Genomic DNA, 13,352 nt, shown 5'->3' with positions numbered 1-13,352 from the left:
TGTGTTAAGCACGCATTCAGTTCACCTGCCACGCCTGATTGCTTACCTGTTCCACCTGGGCCTTGCCCTACTTAAACACCCCTCAGCCTCTGCTTCCCTGCCAGATTATCAACAGCCATGAGCCAGTAGAAATCCAGCGTTTCCTGCCAAGCCTTCTCTGTTTCTTTGACCCCCGCCCCTTCTGACCACGGATTTACCCCTCCTGCCAAGCCCTTCACGGATCCCTTCTATTCTGGATTTCTGGCCCCTGACCCAAGCTCTGCCTCACGACCACCGATTACCGCCTGCCCCTCAAAGCTAAGTTTGCTCTCTCTGTCCTCCTGTGTATGACCTCTGCCTGATTATCTACCAAGTCCCTGGGTGTTGCATCTTGGATCTCCCTGTGGAGATCTTCATTGCCTCCTCAGAAGCCTGTTTCCTGCATCTTCCTGTCATCAAACCCTCTGCTCCACCCGTCCACTGCTCTACAGGTCAGTTAAGCTGAACATTTCTAAGATGCCCCTCTATCTGTGCATCACCAGTCTTCTCCCCTCTATCCTCAGTGCTGTGTTTGACCTCTCCCTGAGCAGAAACCAGTATCTGAAAAAATAAACTTTTTCCCTTATTATATACTCCTGTGTGGTTGAATTTCCGGGTCCCCTTTGAGTGTCCTTACAGTTATGTATTCTGTATCTCAAACATCTATTAAAAATCAAAACAAAAAACTAACAAGGTAAATTCCATGTTAAGATCATCGTGTTTTTGATTATTTTTTTAATGCATTAACTTTCTGTTTGCGCAAGTGTATCAACTTATGCTTAACACAAGTTTATTTGTTTGGATATCGCGGTACAACTTTTCAGTACAGGGGAGCTCAAGTCCAGTCCCTGAGGGCTGCTATCCTGCAACTTTCAGATGCTTCCCTGCTCCAATTAACAAACCTGAATCAAATGAATGGCTGGTTGTCAGGTCTGTTGGAGCAAAGATGCATCTAAAAGTTGCAGGACTGTAGCTCTTGAGGACTGGACGTGAGCACCCTTGGTTTATTTTTGTTAGCAGGCGTAGCACGGGGTGTCGGGTGGTTAACTGAACATTAAAACTGTCAGACCATTTGAGTTAACATTATTTAGCTGCGGAGTCGTTTTCTTGAAGTTCTCGGCTATAGATGGCATAATGGGGAGAGTGGCTGTGTTGGACCGGTGGTTTGATCTATGTGATCAAAGCTAAGCCAAAATGTTTTTGTCTCTATAAATAAGTGACGATAAACAATGACATATTGGCTGCCTCTTTTATTCTTTAGTACTTCATGTTGACTGAAGTGTGTTATGATGACATTTCTTCTGACAGGTTGGCAGAAGAAATGCTGTCCAGAATGTTTCTATAAGCTAACTAATTTTTATAATGCCTAATGTCTGAGCTGTGTTCATGGTTATCATTTCTGACATTTTTTTTTTTTAGATTTTAAAATAAGATTTTTTTGGCTCTTGTGGCCTTTATTTGATAGTTAATTGACAGAAAAGTGGGTAATGAGAGAAGGGGGAAGACATGCAGTAAAGGTCGCCAAGGCCAGGAATCAAACCTGCGACAGCTGCATTTTGGACTAGGGCCTCCATATGTGGGTTGTGCTTAACCCCTGCACCACCACAGCACACCCATCATTTATGACATTTTTATGCTTTGTGTTGTAGGTGGCGAAAAATGCGCTTCAGCAGTGTTGTGGTCAAGACCACCTAACCCGAGACAAGACTTTTAGGGTCCGAGACAAAGTCAAGACCAGCGCCATTCTCTACAAATGATAAAATGTGAAATATGATCAAATTGATCTGAAAGACCCATATTCCCATAAAAACACAAATACTTAAATTTAACCAATGTTAAATTCAACAAACTCTTTGTTCTGCTTTTCTTCCATCTCTGTGCTACGGTCCGGTGGTCTTGTGCCATCCCTAAAAAGATGACGCCCTGGGTGTTTACCCATGTTGCTCATGTCAGAAACCACCGTCTGCACCATTAAACATGGCAATTGAGCCAATGCCCTGACACTCAACTATGAACACTGACCAAGGAGCATGTATGCCAGTGGTTCCAAAACGTTTTGTCCTGCGACTCCCCACCCCCCCCCCCCCCCAGTGGTTTTCAAACATTTTCTGCCACCCCCTCCCCTTACAAATAGCTGTGTGGTTGACCGATGCTTTTTTTTGGGGGGTGGGGTGATCGACTTTTTGGGGGGCAAAATGAATATGTAGCTGAACATAGACAACAACTTAGCCTATGTTAACAAGCTTAAGGTGATGTATTGATATTAGCTAGCTAGTCATCTTTTAGCTAACTGTACCTGCATCAAACAGCTTTACTAAACGATCTGTTAGTTTGGGGGGAAAACTGAAAAGTTTTCTGGTTTGCTGCCATGATTCTAACACACCTGTGTAGCACCGCACAGCAGCAGAAGGTCTCCTTTGCTGCCGCACAGGTGTAAACCCAGCGTCGTAGTGCTCATGTTGCGTTTATAGGCGGCTCGGAAAAACGGATTACCACATGTTAACAATGGATTAAACTGTTTCAACTGCTGATAAAAGTGACAGAGGACACGGATATCGGAGGTGTGGAAGCCCCTACTGTATCAAATTGACAAGAGGAATAACAGACTTGGCCATTCTAAGGTAAAAACCTAGCACATACAGCGTTCATGTTTTTTTTCTTTTTCATCCAGACAGCTACCCACACCCCTCCTGCAATGGCACGGCTCCACAGTTTGGGTACCTCTGATGTATGCTATTCTGACGGCGTATGATATGATAGAATGGCTCTCAGTGACACTCCAGTCCTATCTAATAAGTAAAGACCCATGCAGAAGAATCGTACTTCTCCTGAATGTCGCATCACTATATTGCAGACTTTTGGACACAGCATTGTCTCATATGTGCGACAAGTCAGTCAACACCTCTGCACAATAATTCAGCGCAGTGAGTGACAACTTTTTTCATCACAATGCTTATGTGTCTCTATACAGCTAGCTTTGCTAACATCACGTCAACGGAGCTTACCTTTCTTTGAGATACTTTTCTAAGTGACGAAAAAAGTTAGACATGGTCCCCGCTGTCTGTGAAAGCGAAGCGCTGCTGAGTTAGCTGTGGCCATCGGATTTCTGATGAGAGTAACAAACACGATAATTGGCAAGTCACGTAATTGCTTGCATTTTAATCGGTGCGTTTTGCATCCACTGAAAACAAAGATGTTAACAAATAAAATGGATAGTATCCTGCATGTTCAGTGATATTTTCAGTTGCGGTCTTGACATAAAATGCAGAGTCCTCAGCGCCCAAGACCGAGACCAAATGCAGTCGAGTCAGACGAGACGGAGACCATCAAATAATGGTCTCGAGACCGATCTCGAGTACTACACTGCTCTCCAGGGAAAACTGGGTGGACAAAGCATTTTGAATGACTGTGATGGTGACACACACGTGGGTCTGATTAGTTTTGTTCACACTTCTCTTTAAAATGTTTATCCTGATGTGTCTGCTATTTATCATGTTGTTCCTCCAGGCTGGGAAAACCAGGCATTCTTCTGTTGGTTCATGTGCTTCGTCCTACATCCACAGGCCACAAGAAGAATCCAAAACGGCTCATGTCAAACTGTGGATCATGTTGTCAGAAATGTGCAGGTATGTGGTAATTCTAATGATCGTACTTCTTTGTAGAAGCACTTTCTCATTGGCTTTGTTTATCTGAAAGTAGCTGTACTGCTAAATATATTAATTTTTATTATTAGTCTTATGTCAAAGATGCAGGCCAGTGTTGCAGCCTTCCACATTGGTGTGGAACCAGGACAACCCTTCCTCCTGCATGTTGGTAAAAACAAGGGCAGCACCAAAGACACTTCACCATCAGTGATCACAAGATCATCCAAGGTAGCTTTTGATGAACTTTCAAAGCACACTTCACCTTCAGTGCAAAGTACCTCTACAAATTCTGTACATTAATCCAACCTAAAGTTTTCAACATTGATGTGACTTGCACAACAATTGAGGAGTTTAAGATTCTTGCTTTTACTTTACCTGGCAGAGTGGACATTCTGATGACCATTTAAATGCATACTGTATCAATAAGATTTGTTTTATGTTCTTCCAATTAAGGACTTTGTTTATTACAGTCCCTGTGACAAGCAGTTTTCTGTATGGATAGCATTGAAGGCCATATTGTCTTTGAGAGGGTCCAGCCAACATTCCAGACAGGACAGTGTTCATCTTCTACACCTTCAACACCCAATATTAACATGAGGCAGCCAAAACTTTGGTTCATTCAACTGTAAAACCATTGCTATAATTTTATTTTTTTTACAATGAGCAAAATACAATGACATGGTTTTAAAGCAAGTTATGATTAACATTTGATAAAGGTGGTGTTTTCTCTTTATGTAATTAAAAACAGCTTTATTTATATATTGTACCAAGCTGTCTTCAGAATGGCACACTATTTATATTCTCATATGTTCCCATTTTTGATTTTGCTTTTTAGTCACTTCATTAGGATTAACCCAGAAAGGGGCACAAGGGGGAAGATGTTATCCAAAAAGACAGGGAAGACCATTCAAAAGAAAAAGCAGGCAGTGAATGTGCAGTTTTCCACCCTCATCAAAAGCCTGATGGACTTTGAGTGGCATCCCATTCAGGTTAGTTGTTGTCCTTTTTTCTTTGACATATTTCTGTTTCCATATCATTTAGGATCTAAATTATATTGTCTTATTTGTCCATGTTGGACAGTGCCCTCATCTGCATCTAATAAAGTATGTTCCACTTGGATTTTAAAACCCTATTAATTCTAGAATTCCACATTATTTCAACATTTTTGAATTTTAGATTTTGAAAGTCCTTTTTATTTGGTTTGTTTAGTGATACCCAAAGCATGACTATCTTCAAGAACTGTGTTTTTATGTTCAGATTGTAGAAATCAATGGGTTAAACCCAGTTTATGTCGCTGTAAACTGAGTCTTCAATTTTTGTTATAGTGTTAGTGAAAGTATATATTGACTTTGAAGTAGAGGTGTGCCAATTAATCGGCTACCGATCATAATTGGCTGATTTCCATGGAAAAAGTGTCTGGTGATCGCCGATCACTGTCTCTTGTTGCCGATCACCTGCATCTCATTTCCCAGCTTGCCTGTGCAGCTGGTCTCCTCTTTCCTTCACACTGCGCAAGCACGCAGCAACAAATCCTAAGCGATGTCATATGGAACTATAACGCACTGAGTGAATGGGGAAGTTTGCGTGTTGTGGCGGAAAATTGAAGCGCGTCAAAATGCATCAACACGACGAATCTAATATGGCATAAAAACAATGCCATACTTGATGGAGTTTGGCTACATTGAGGCTCACTGCAGTAAAAGCCACATGGAGGAACAGATGGCAGGTAAAGCAGCGAACAACTACAAACACTCACCTGGATTAGCATGACGGTCAGAAAGCTAAAGAAATGACCCGCAAAATAATTTAAGTCTTCGAGCTGCGATGCAAGACGCTGGTTCTGCTCTCGCTGTTGAACCGCTGCTACGCGCTAGAGGTAGTACTATTTCACAGATGGAGTGCTGCTTCTGCTCCTCCTGGTAGTGACTCTCACACCGAACCTCTGTTTAAAGCTGCAGCATATAACTTAAAAAAATACATTTTACATGCGTATTAAAACTTTTGCTGTCCTAACATGAGACGGGTAATCTCTGAAAAAATAATCGATCTCCTCCCTGATCTGCATAATTACTCCACTCAGTCGGAAACAGCCAATCAGAACTAGCAGTAATCAGCTAGCCATGCTATCAGGAAGTTTTCATTCAGTAACTCAGGATTGTTTATTGTAATGGATCCTGTATTTGCCTTTGAGTGTCGAGTTTTATACTTGAATTTTTTTGGCAATGCTGAGAAGTTTCATTTTGACTCTGCATTATTTAGCCTCGTCAGAGCCTTCATGTTTTCAGTCTTATGAAAACATGTGACTGAAAACCACTGTAAAATACAGTGGTGAAACTAGCAGTACAATTTGCACAATGCCCGTTTTGTTTTTTTCTTGGAAAAAGTTATTAAAGTTTTTGTCTAAGGTGAATTTATGGTTCCTTTTCCCACATAGTTACCGGTTGAGCTTATGATTAAAAAAAAATATATGATCGGTATTCGTGATCAGCCCTCATGGGTGATCGGAATCAGAATCGGCAGGAAGAAACCTGATCGGCACATCTCTACTTTGAAGGCCTATGTTTTACCAGTTCTCTGAATGGTTATTCGTTTTGAATATGCTGGAAATATAGGTGGCAGATTTTTTTTTTCTGTTCCTTCAGAACAGAAAAAAAGGCTGTTCTGAAGGTTAAGAAAATAACTTAAAATAAGCTAGTTGTAAAAACTTAACCATATGTTCAATATTAGATAAAATTAATGGTGTTTCAAAATAAGGAAATTCATTTTAGATTATATACATGGTTCAATTAGCATAATCTCTTATGTGGGATATTTCTATTGAAACATTATACACAAAGTTGAATTAAAATAACTTTGCTTGTAGTTCTCTCTAATTTAGAACACAGCTAGTTTCTGTGTGTGAGTTTAAACATTTCACCACTTAAGATTTAACAGCTGGTGTAAAACAATGTGGTCCTGCCAACAGAGTAGAGCTTCCTCTTGGGACAGGGTCATAAAAAAACATCCATCTTCATTCAAGAGAAAATAACACTACTTTGATCTAAGAAACGGGTTTTTACTGGAACATAGTTAACTAGATTTAAATGAAGGTAGCTAAGGACAGTCCCCTAATTTGAATACAGCAGAGAAGGGAAACACGCCCTCCCTTTAAAAGTATGGGACCCGGAACTTTAACTTCAGATCGCTCCAGGGTTACCCGTGATGCCATCTCCAGGGAACGGTGAGGCGGTGAAATGGTTCCCTGTAATGTTTTGTCGTGGTTTGTGGATGTCTGTCAAGTGAGGTAAATATTGAATTGAATGCTGGTTTGTGATTTTATTCTGTCAGTTTCATTAGTTTGTCTAATAAATGTTTGTTTTTGGACTTGGAAAAGTTTTGTCTTTTATGGTTCAACTGATAAAATGACAATCGGGCAGAAGAAAAAATAAAACGAGTCAAAAGATTAATTCCTCTTCTGATTAACAGTTACTTATCGCATCCTCTTGTGTTATGTGAAGTTCTGATTATGCATTTTAGAACCACACCAATTGTGGCACTTCTAAGAAGCCTGCACTGGGTTAGGTATTAATGTTCTATCGTAAAACTAAGACTGTACTTTAAAAAGTAGCATTACAGTTCTCTTTGCAGTATCTTACTCATAAAGTGAATGCAGTAGTAAAATTAAATTTACAGTAAAAATACTGAAACTTACAAATGCCAGTATTTGAAGGTATATTACTTTCACCACTGTATTTTACAGTGGCCGACGGGTGCAAAGACATGTGCAACACAAAAATGCTGAAAACAAAAGTGATGCAGACCACTACGGGGAGTCGAACAAAGAACAGCTGTGTCCGAAGTCAGGTTTTGCATCATTGGGTCTTCAACGACTGGAAGAGGGAAGCTGTAGCGTTCAACCTTCTGCTTAGCCTCTACCTTGGCATGATGTTGCTTAGCAACCATAACGTGAATCAGAGCGGTTAAGAAAAAAACTGACTCGATTGTTTTTTCCCTCTTCCTGATTTCTCTTATTACTCTTCACCTTTTGTAATAAAGGCTGTTGCATATTTTAAAATTTTTTAGTCCGATTCTAAAATCTTCAAACACTTGTAGTACATTTACACAAGGAATGCAAGTAAAGTATCCCTTTTCAAATACACTCCAAATCTCAGGTAAGATGATAGTTTAATCCAGTGTTTCTCAACCTTTTTTTGGCCCAGCGCCCCCTAGCCCATATCCATATTCAAAAATGTGACAATTGCTTCTGCATGTATGCAAGTTTTCCAGAAAAAGTTTGGCCATCCCATCAGCTGTAGATTACAGGCGTGGGTCCAAAACTTTCTCTAATGCATTCATCCAGTGGTTAGAGTGGAACATGAGCAGTAGGAACATACACATTGAACATGCATTGAACTCAGGTGAATGAAAAATTGGACCCTATTTTGTGGACGGTTTTGTGGTAATTGATGGTTTACCCACAGTGATGTCCTTCAATAGCTGTCTGTATCATGGATGTCCACAGTGTTTCCAACCCACAGAAACATGTCCTTTGAGAAAAGTACTATTCGAACAAATTCATGCAGCCATGGTTGAAAGATCTTAGATTCTGCAAACTGTTTATGGTGTTCGAGTTGAGGTTCTCTGGAAGCATGATTGGAATGACATGAAGTCTCACCCTGGGATGATCAGATTCCTGAAGAAATTTGCTTCCCCAGAACCTTTGTCCCTTCGAAAAGCTCTGTATGGTGGCCGGACAAGTGCTTTCAAGCTGAGGTACACAGCAGGGCTGGGTGAGTCTGTGCATTATGTGAATTTCACATCTCTAAACATACGTAAATTCTGCATTTGCATATCCGCTAGGCAACCCGAGCATCATTTACAAAGATTTTGATGATCCCAACAAATACTTTGGGTTAATCAGAGCCACCGTTTATCCCCTGCGGGGTCTGTTTTTTCCTGTTCTGCCCTACAAGACATCTCGGAATAAGCTAGTTTTCACTCTTTGTCGCACATGTGCAGAAATTAACAACCAAACAGGTTCTTGCACCTATTTCGATGAGGAGCGGGCTCTGACAGGTATTTGGGTGAGTGTGGAGTTTCAAAAGGCATTGCAGTGTTGGTATCGTGTTGGAAAAATCACTTAGGTCTGGCATTTTGAGAGAAGCAGTAACACAATCTTCAAAGGATACATTCACACCTTTCTGAAGGGGAAACAGGAAGCCAGTGGCTATCCGTCTGAAGCGGTAGATCAGTAGAGCAAGTTGAAATATGTGAGAGATTATGAACTCAATCAAGGCATCCGACTGGATGCGAACAAAATTGAGGTGAATCCAGCTAAAAGACAAGTAGCTAAATTATGTCTTAATAGCTTCTGGGGCAAATTTGCACAAAGAAATGATCTCTCTGACCACACTTGTGAGTGATCCTGACGAGTTCTTTAAGTTCTTGTTCTCAGGTAAATACGAAGTGAAGTACTTTCACTTCCTCACTCCTTACACCTGCATGGTGCTGTGAATTTACAGCAAACGCTGGATCAGTCCTGCCAACAAGATCAACAATGTTTTCATAGCATCGTTTACTACAGCTTACGCTTGTTTAAAACTTTTCAGCTGTCTGGAGCGAATGCAGGAAAACATTCTCTACATAGAAACAGACAGTTTGATCTATGTGGTGAAAGATGGTGAGAATCCTCTAGAACTTGGGAAATACCTTGGAGATTTAACAGATGAGCTGGGGGGTGACACGATACAGGAATTTGTGGCAGCGGGACCCAAAAGCTATGCGTCTCAAACAAAACAACAAAAAAGTAGTAATCCGAGTGAAAGGGATTACTCAAATGCATGAGTGCAGTGAGAGAGTCAATTTTGACAACATCAGAGAGCTGGGAGGGTACTTAAATGGTTCCTGAGATGGAGTTATTCTGGTCACTCAGTGCACCATCAAACGTGATAAAAGGGGGGTCTTCTTACAAAACGCAACATTTCTGAAAAGTTGTGTATGACAAAAGGTTTTTTTTCAGATGGTTCAACACTACCTTTTGGTTATTAGAGTTTAAGAGAAAAAATGTCTTATTCAGGTGATCGTGAGATTTATTTTGATCCTAGATTCAAATCACCTTTCTCATGTATGATTGTAGGAGCGAGTGGATGTGGAAAATCATACTTTGTAGGAAAAATGCTGCAAAATATTGATCATGTCATGAATGCTGTACCTGACAATATTATCTGGATTTTTACTTCTTTTCAACCATTGTATGGTGAATTACAAAAACTGAATAAAAATATTAAATTTGTGGAAGGACTGCCTGATTCTTTCGAGGATGAAGATTTGTTTCCATCTAATCAAAGTCACCTGGTCATTTTGGACGATGTCATTTTCCAGCCTTCTAACCACCGTGAAGTAGCCAAATTGTTCACACAATATCGGCATCATAGAAATATGTCCGTTCTATATCTCTCACAATGTATTTCAGCAGGGAAAATATAGTCGCACCATTAGTCTAAACAGTAATTATTTGGTACTCTTTAAGAACCCTAGAGATAAATTACAGGTGGATATATTAGTGTGTCAAATCTTCCCATCAGCAAAAGCAAGTTTCCTGGAGAGTTTTGAAGATGCGACTAAAGAAGCTCACGGGTATTTAATTGTAGATCTTACTCCTGCCTGCCCAGAACCTTAGATTGAGAAAGGGAAAACTACCTCACGAGTGGCCGACAGTCTATGTACCTAAAACAAAGTAAGTCAGAATGTCTGCGCGCATAAAAAGGAATGCTCCCTTACTCTGTGCTCTTTACCAAGCCACTCCTCAGAAGCATAAAGATATTTTAGCACATTGCTCACCTGATTTTCTTAAAACTTTATGTGAGATAGCTTTGAACATTCTGAAAGGAAATATTAAACCAACACCTTCTCAACATCAAATTGAAAAAGCAGCGAAAAATCATCACTGTTGGCCGATAAAAGTACCGGATTAAAACATAAACAGTTGGCTCTGAAAAGTCAAGGAGAAGGGTTTAATCTACCCATCCTAGCTGCTCTTACTCCTCTGATTGGGAACTTGGTGGGTGGAATCTTGACCAGATAAAAAAAGCAATGGCTCTTAGAACATCTCAGATGATTCTCATCTCACCTCATCAGTTTAAGTGTCTGAACCTCTCAGACTCCCATCAGAGAAACGGTCGAGGAGGATCTGGATTCTCGAATGAGAGCAATATTGAATGAAACAGGGTTGACTTCATATGAGAAAATTAAGAGATATGATGCTTTGCTACAGAGATATCTATCTTTAATCAAGCAAGGTCACTTAGAAGAGAAAACATGAAAAAAATTGCAAAAAGAGCATAGAGAAACTAATTGTCACCAGTGGCGCAAAAAGTGGGTATGCAACGCATAGGGACGCAGCACCACAGGGGGCGGAGAACCCCCCACAAGGCACCCCTGGGGACGCGGTCGAACGCCTTCTCCAAGTCCACAAAACTCATGTAGACTGGTTGGGCAAACTCCCATGCATCCTCAAGGACCCTGCTGAGTGTGTAGAGCTGGTCCAGTGTTCCACGACCAGGAAGAAAACCACAATGCTCTTCCAGAATCCCAGGTTCAACTATCAGACGAACGCTCCTCTCCAGGACCCCTGAATAGACCTTACCAGGGAGGCTTAAGAGTGTGACCCCCCCCTCTAATTGGAGCACACCCTCCGGTTCCCCTTTTTAAACAGGGGGACCACCACCCCAATCTGCCAATCCAGGGGAACTGCTCCTGATGTCCATGCAAAATTGTAGAGTAATGTGAGCCAACACAACCCTACAACATCCAGAGCCTTAAGGAACTCTGGGCGGATCTCATCCACCACCCAGGCCCTGCCACCGAGGAGCTTTTTGACCACCTCGGCGACCTCGTCCCCAGAGATTGGAGAGACCAACCCAGAATCCCCAGGCTCAGCTTCCTTAACAGAAGGCATGTTGGTGGGATTGAGGAGGTCTTCGAAGTATTCCGCCCACCGACCCACAACGTCCCGAGGTGAGGTCAGCAGCGCACCATCCCCACCATAAACAGTGTTGGTGCTGCACTGCTTCCCCCTCCTGAGACGCCGGATGGTGGACCAGAATAGCCTCGAAGCCATACAGAAGTCTTTCTCCATGGCCTCTCCAAACTCCTCCCACACTCGTGTCTTTGCCTCAGCAACCACCCGAGCTGCATGCCGCTTTGCCTGCCGGTACCTATCAGCTGCTTCTGGAGTCCCACAGGTCAAAATGCCTGATAGAACTCCTTCTTCAGCTTGACAGCATCCCTCACCGAAGGTGTCCAATGGGTTCGAGGGTTGCCGCAGCAACAGGCACTAACAACCTTGCGGCCGCAGCTCCGATAAGCCGCCTCAGCAATGGAGGTACGGAACATGGTCCACTCAGTCTCAATGTCCCCCATCTCCCTCCCAAATGTGTTCGAAGTTCTGCTGGAGATGGGAGTTAAAGCTCCATCTCACAGGGGACCCCAATGTACAGGCACCAAAATGGGGGGCAACAAGTATGCCCACTCCTGCCCGGCGCCTCTCACCTTGGGCAACTCCAGAGTGGAAATATGTCCAGCCCCTCTCAAGGAGACTGGTTCCAGAACCAGAGCCATGCATCGAGGGGAGGCCGACTATTTCTAGCTGGAAACTTTCAGCCTTGCAGACTAGCTCCGGTTCCATCCCCACCAGAGAGGTGACATTCCACGTCCCAAGAGCCAGCTTCTGCACCCTAGGATCATCCCACCAGGGTCCCCTCCCTCGGCTGCCGCCCATAACACATTGCACCCTACACCTTTGGCCCCTCCGACAGGTGGTGAGCCCATTGGAAGGGGGACCCACATCTCCTCTTCGGGCTGAGCCCGGACGGGCTTTATGGGTAAAAGCCCAGCCACCAGGCGCTCACCATCGTGCCCCACCTCCAGGCCTGGCTCCAGAGTGGGGCCCCGGTGACCTGCGTCCGGGCGAGGAAACGCCAGATCCAAAGTTATTACTCATAAGGGGTCTTTGGGCTGCGTTTTGTATGGTTCCTCACCTAGGACCTGTCTGCCTTGGGTGACCCTACCAGGGGCATGAAGCCCCAGGCAGCATAGCTCCTAGGATCATTGGGACACTCAAACCCCTCCACCACGATAAGGTGGAAGCCCAAGGAGGGGTCAGTATTGCTAAAATTGTTAAAATGTTGTTAGGCAACCTCAACCTTTTTTTCATTGTGGGTAAAGTGTTGCACCCTAGAAGTATTTTATTTAAATTACTATTTTTAAAGTTATGAATAAAACACTTTTATTCATTTATTTATATTTTTTTGTCTTATTAATTTTATGGCATGAAACATTATGTGTACTTATTTTTGGTAATGCTTAGAAGTTTTACAGAATTAGAGCTGTGTTCTACGTGACTCTTTTTGTACCGGAAGTAGCGTCAGTTGTGAAGTTGTAAGTAGAAGAAGAAACTATGTAACGTTCTTTCTCATGCATTAATGTCCTGCTGCTACATAGAACAATTCCAAGAAAAATACACAGTGGGTCAAATCTAGTTGCTGAAACTAAAAAACTCTTGTCTGTTTTATGATTGTAACACAATTACTGAATTAAAATACTTTAAGAAATTTCAATCACCGTTTCCTTGTTTCGTTATTGATTGAAGCTAAATTTAAGTTGCTTGTTATGCGTTTTTCTGCTTCACTGTTAAACTTTTCCTTCATTACA

General features: G+C 42.2%; 1 long non-coding RNA gene across 2 annotated transcripts; it reads left to right on the top strand.

Annotated features, from left to right (window-relative positions):
* Nucleotides 1-2,098: 2,098 nt before the first annotated feature.
* LOC103471474 (uncharacterized) lies at nucleotides 2,099-9,933 on the top strand. Of its 2 annotated transcripts, XR_014089006.1 has the most exons (4): nucleotides 2,099-3,644; nucleotides 3,752-3,890; nucleotides 4,498-4,651; nucleotides 7,402-9,933. It is a non-coding gene; the product is annotated as an uncharacterized LOC103471474 (long non-coding RNA). The 2 variants fall into 2 exon arrangements; XR_534650.2 differs by having other exon boundaries at nucleotides 3,752-4,651.
* Nucleotides 9,934-13,352: the final 3,419 nt, after the last annotated feature.

Source organism: Poecilia reticulata, chromosome 1 (genome assembly GCF_904066995.2).
Source record: "Poecilia reticulata chromosome 1, P_reticulata-male-v2, whole genome shotgun sequence".
Lineage (NCBI taxonomy): Eukaryota > Metazoa > Chordata > Actinopteri > Cyprinodontiformes > Poeciliidae > Poecilia > Poecilia reticulata.
This window is presented reverse-complemented; position numbering and strand designations above follow the sequence as displayed.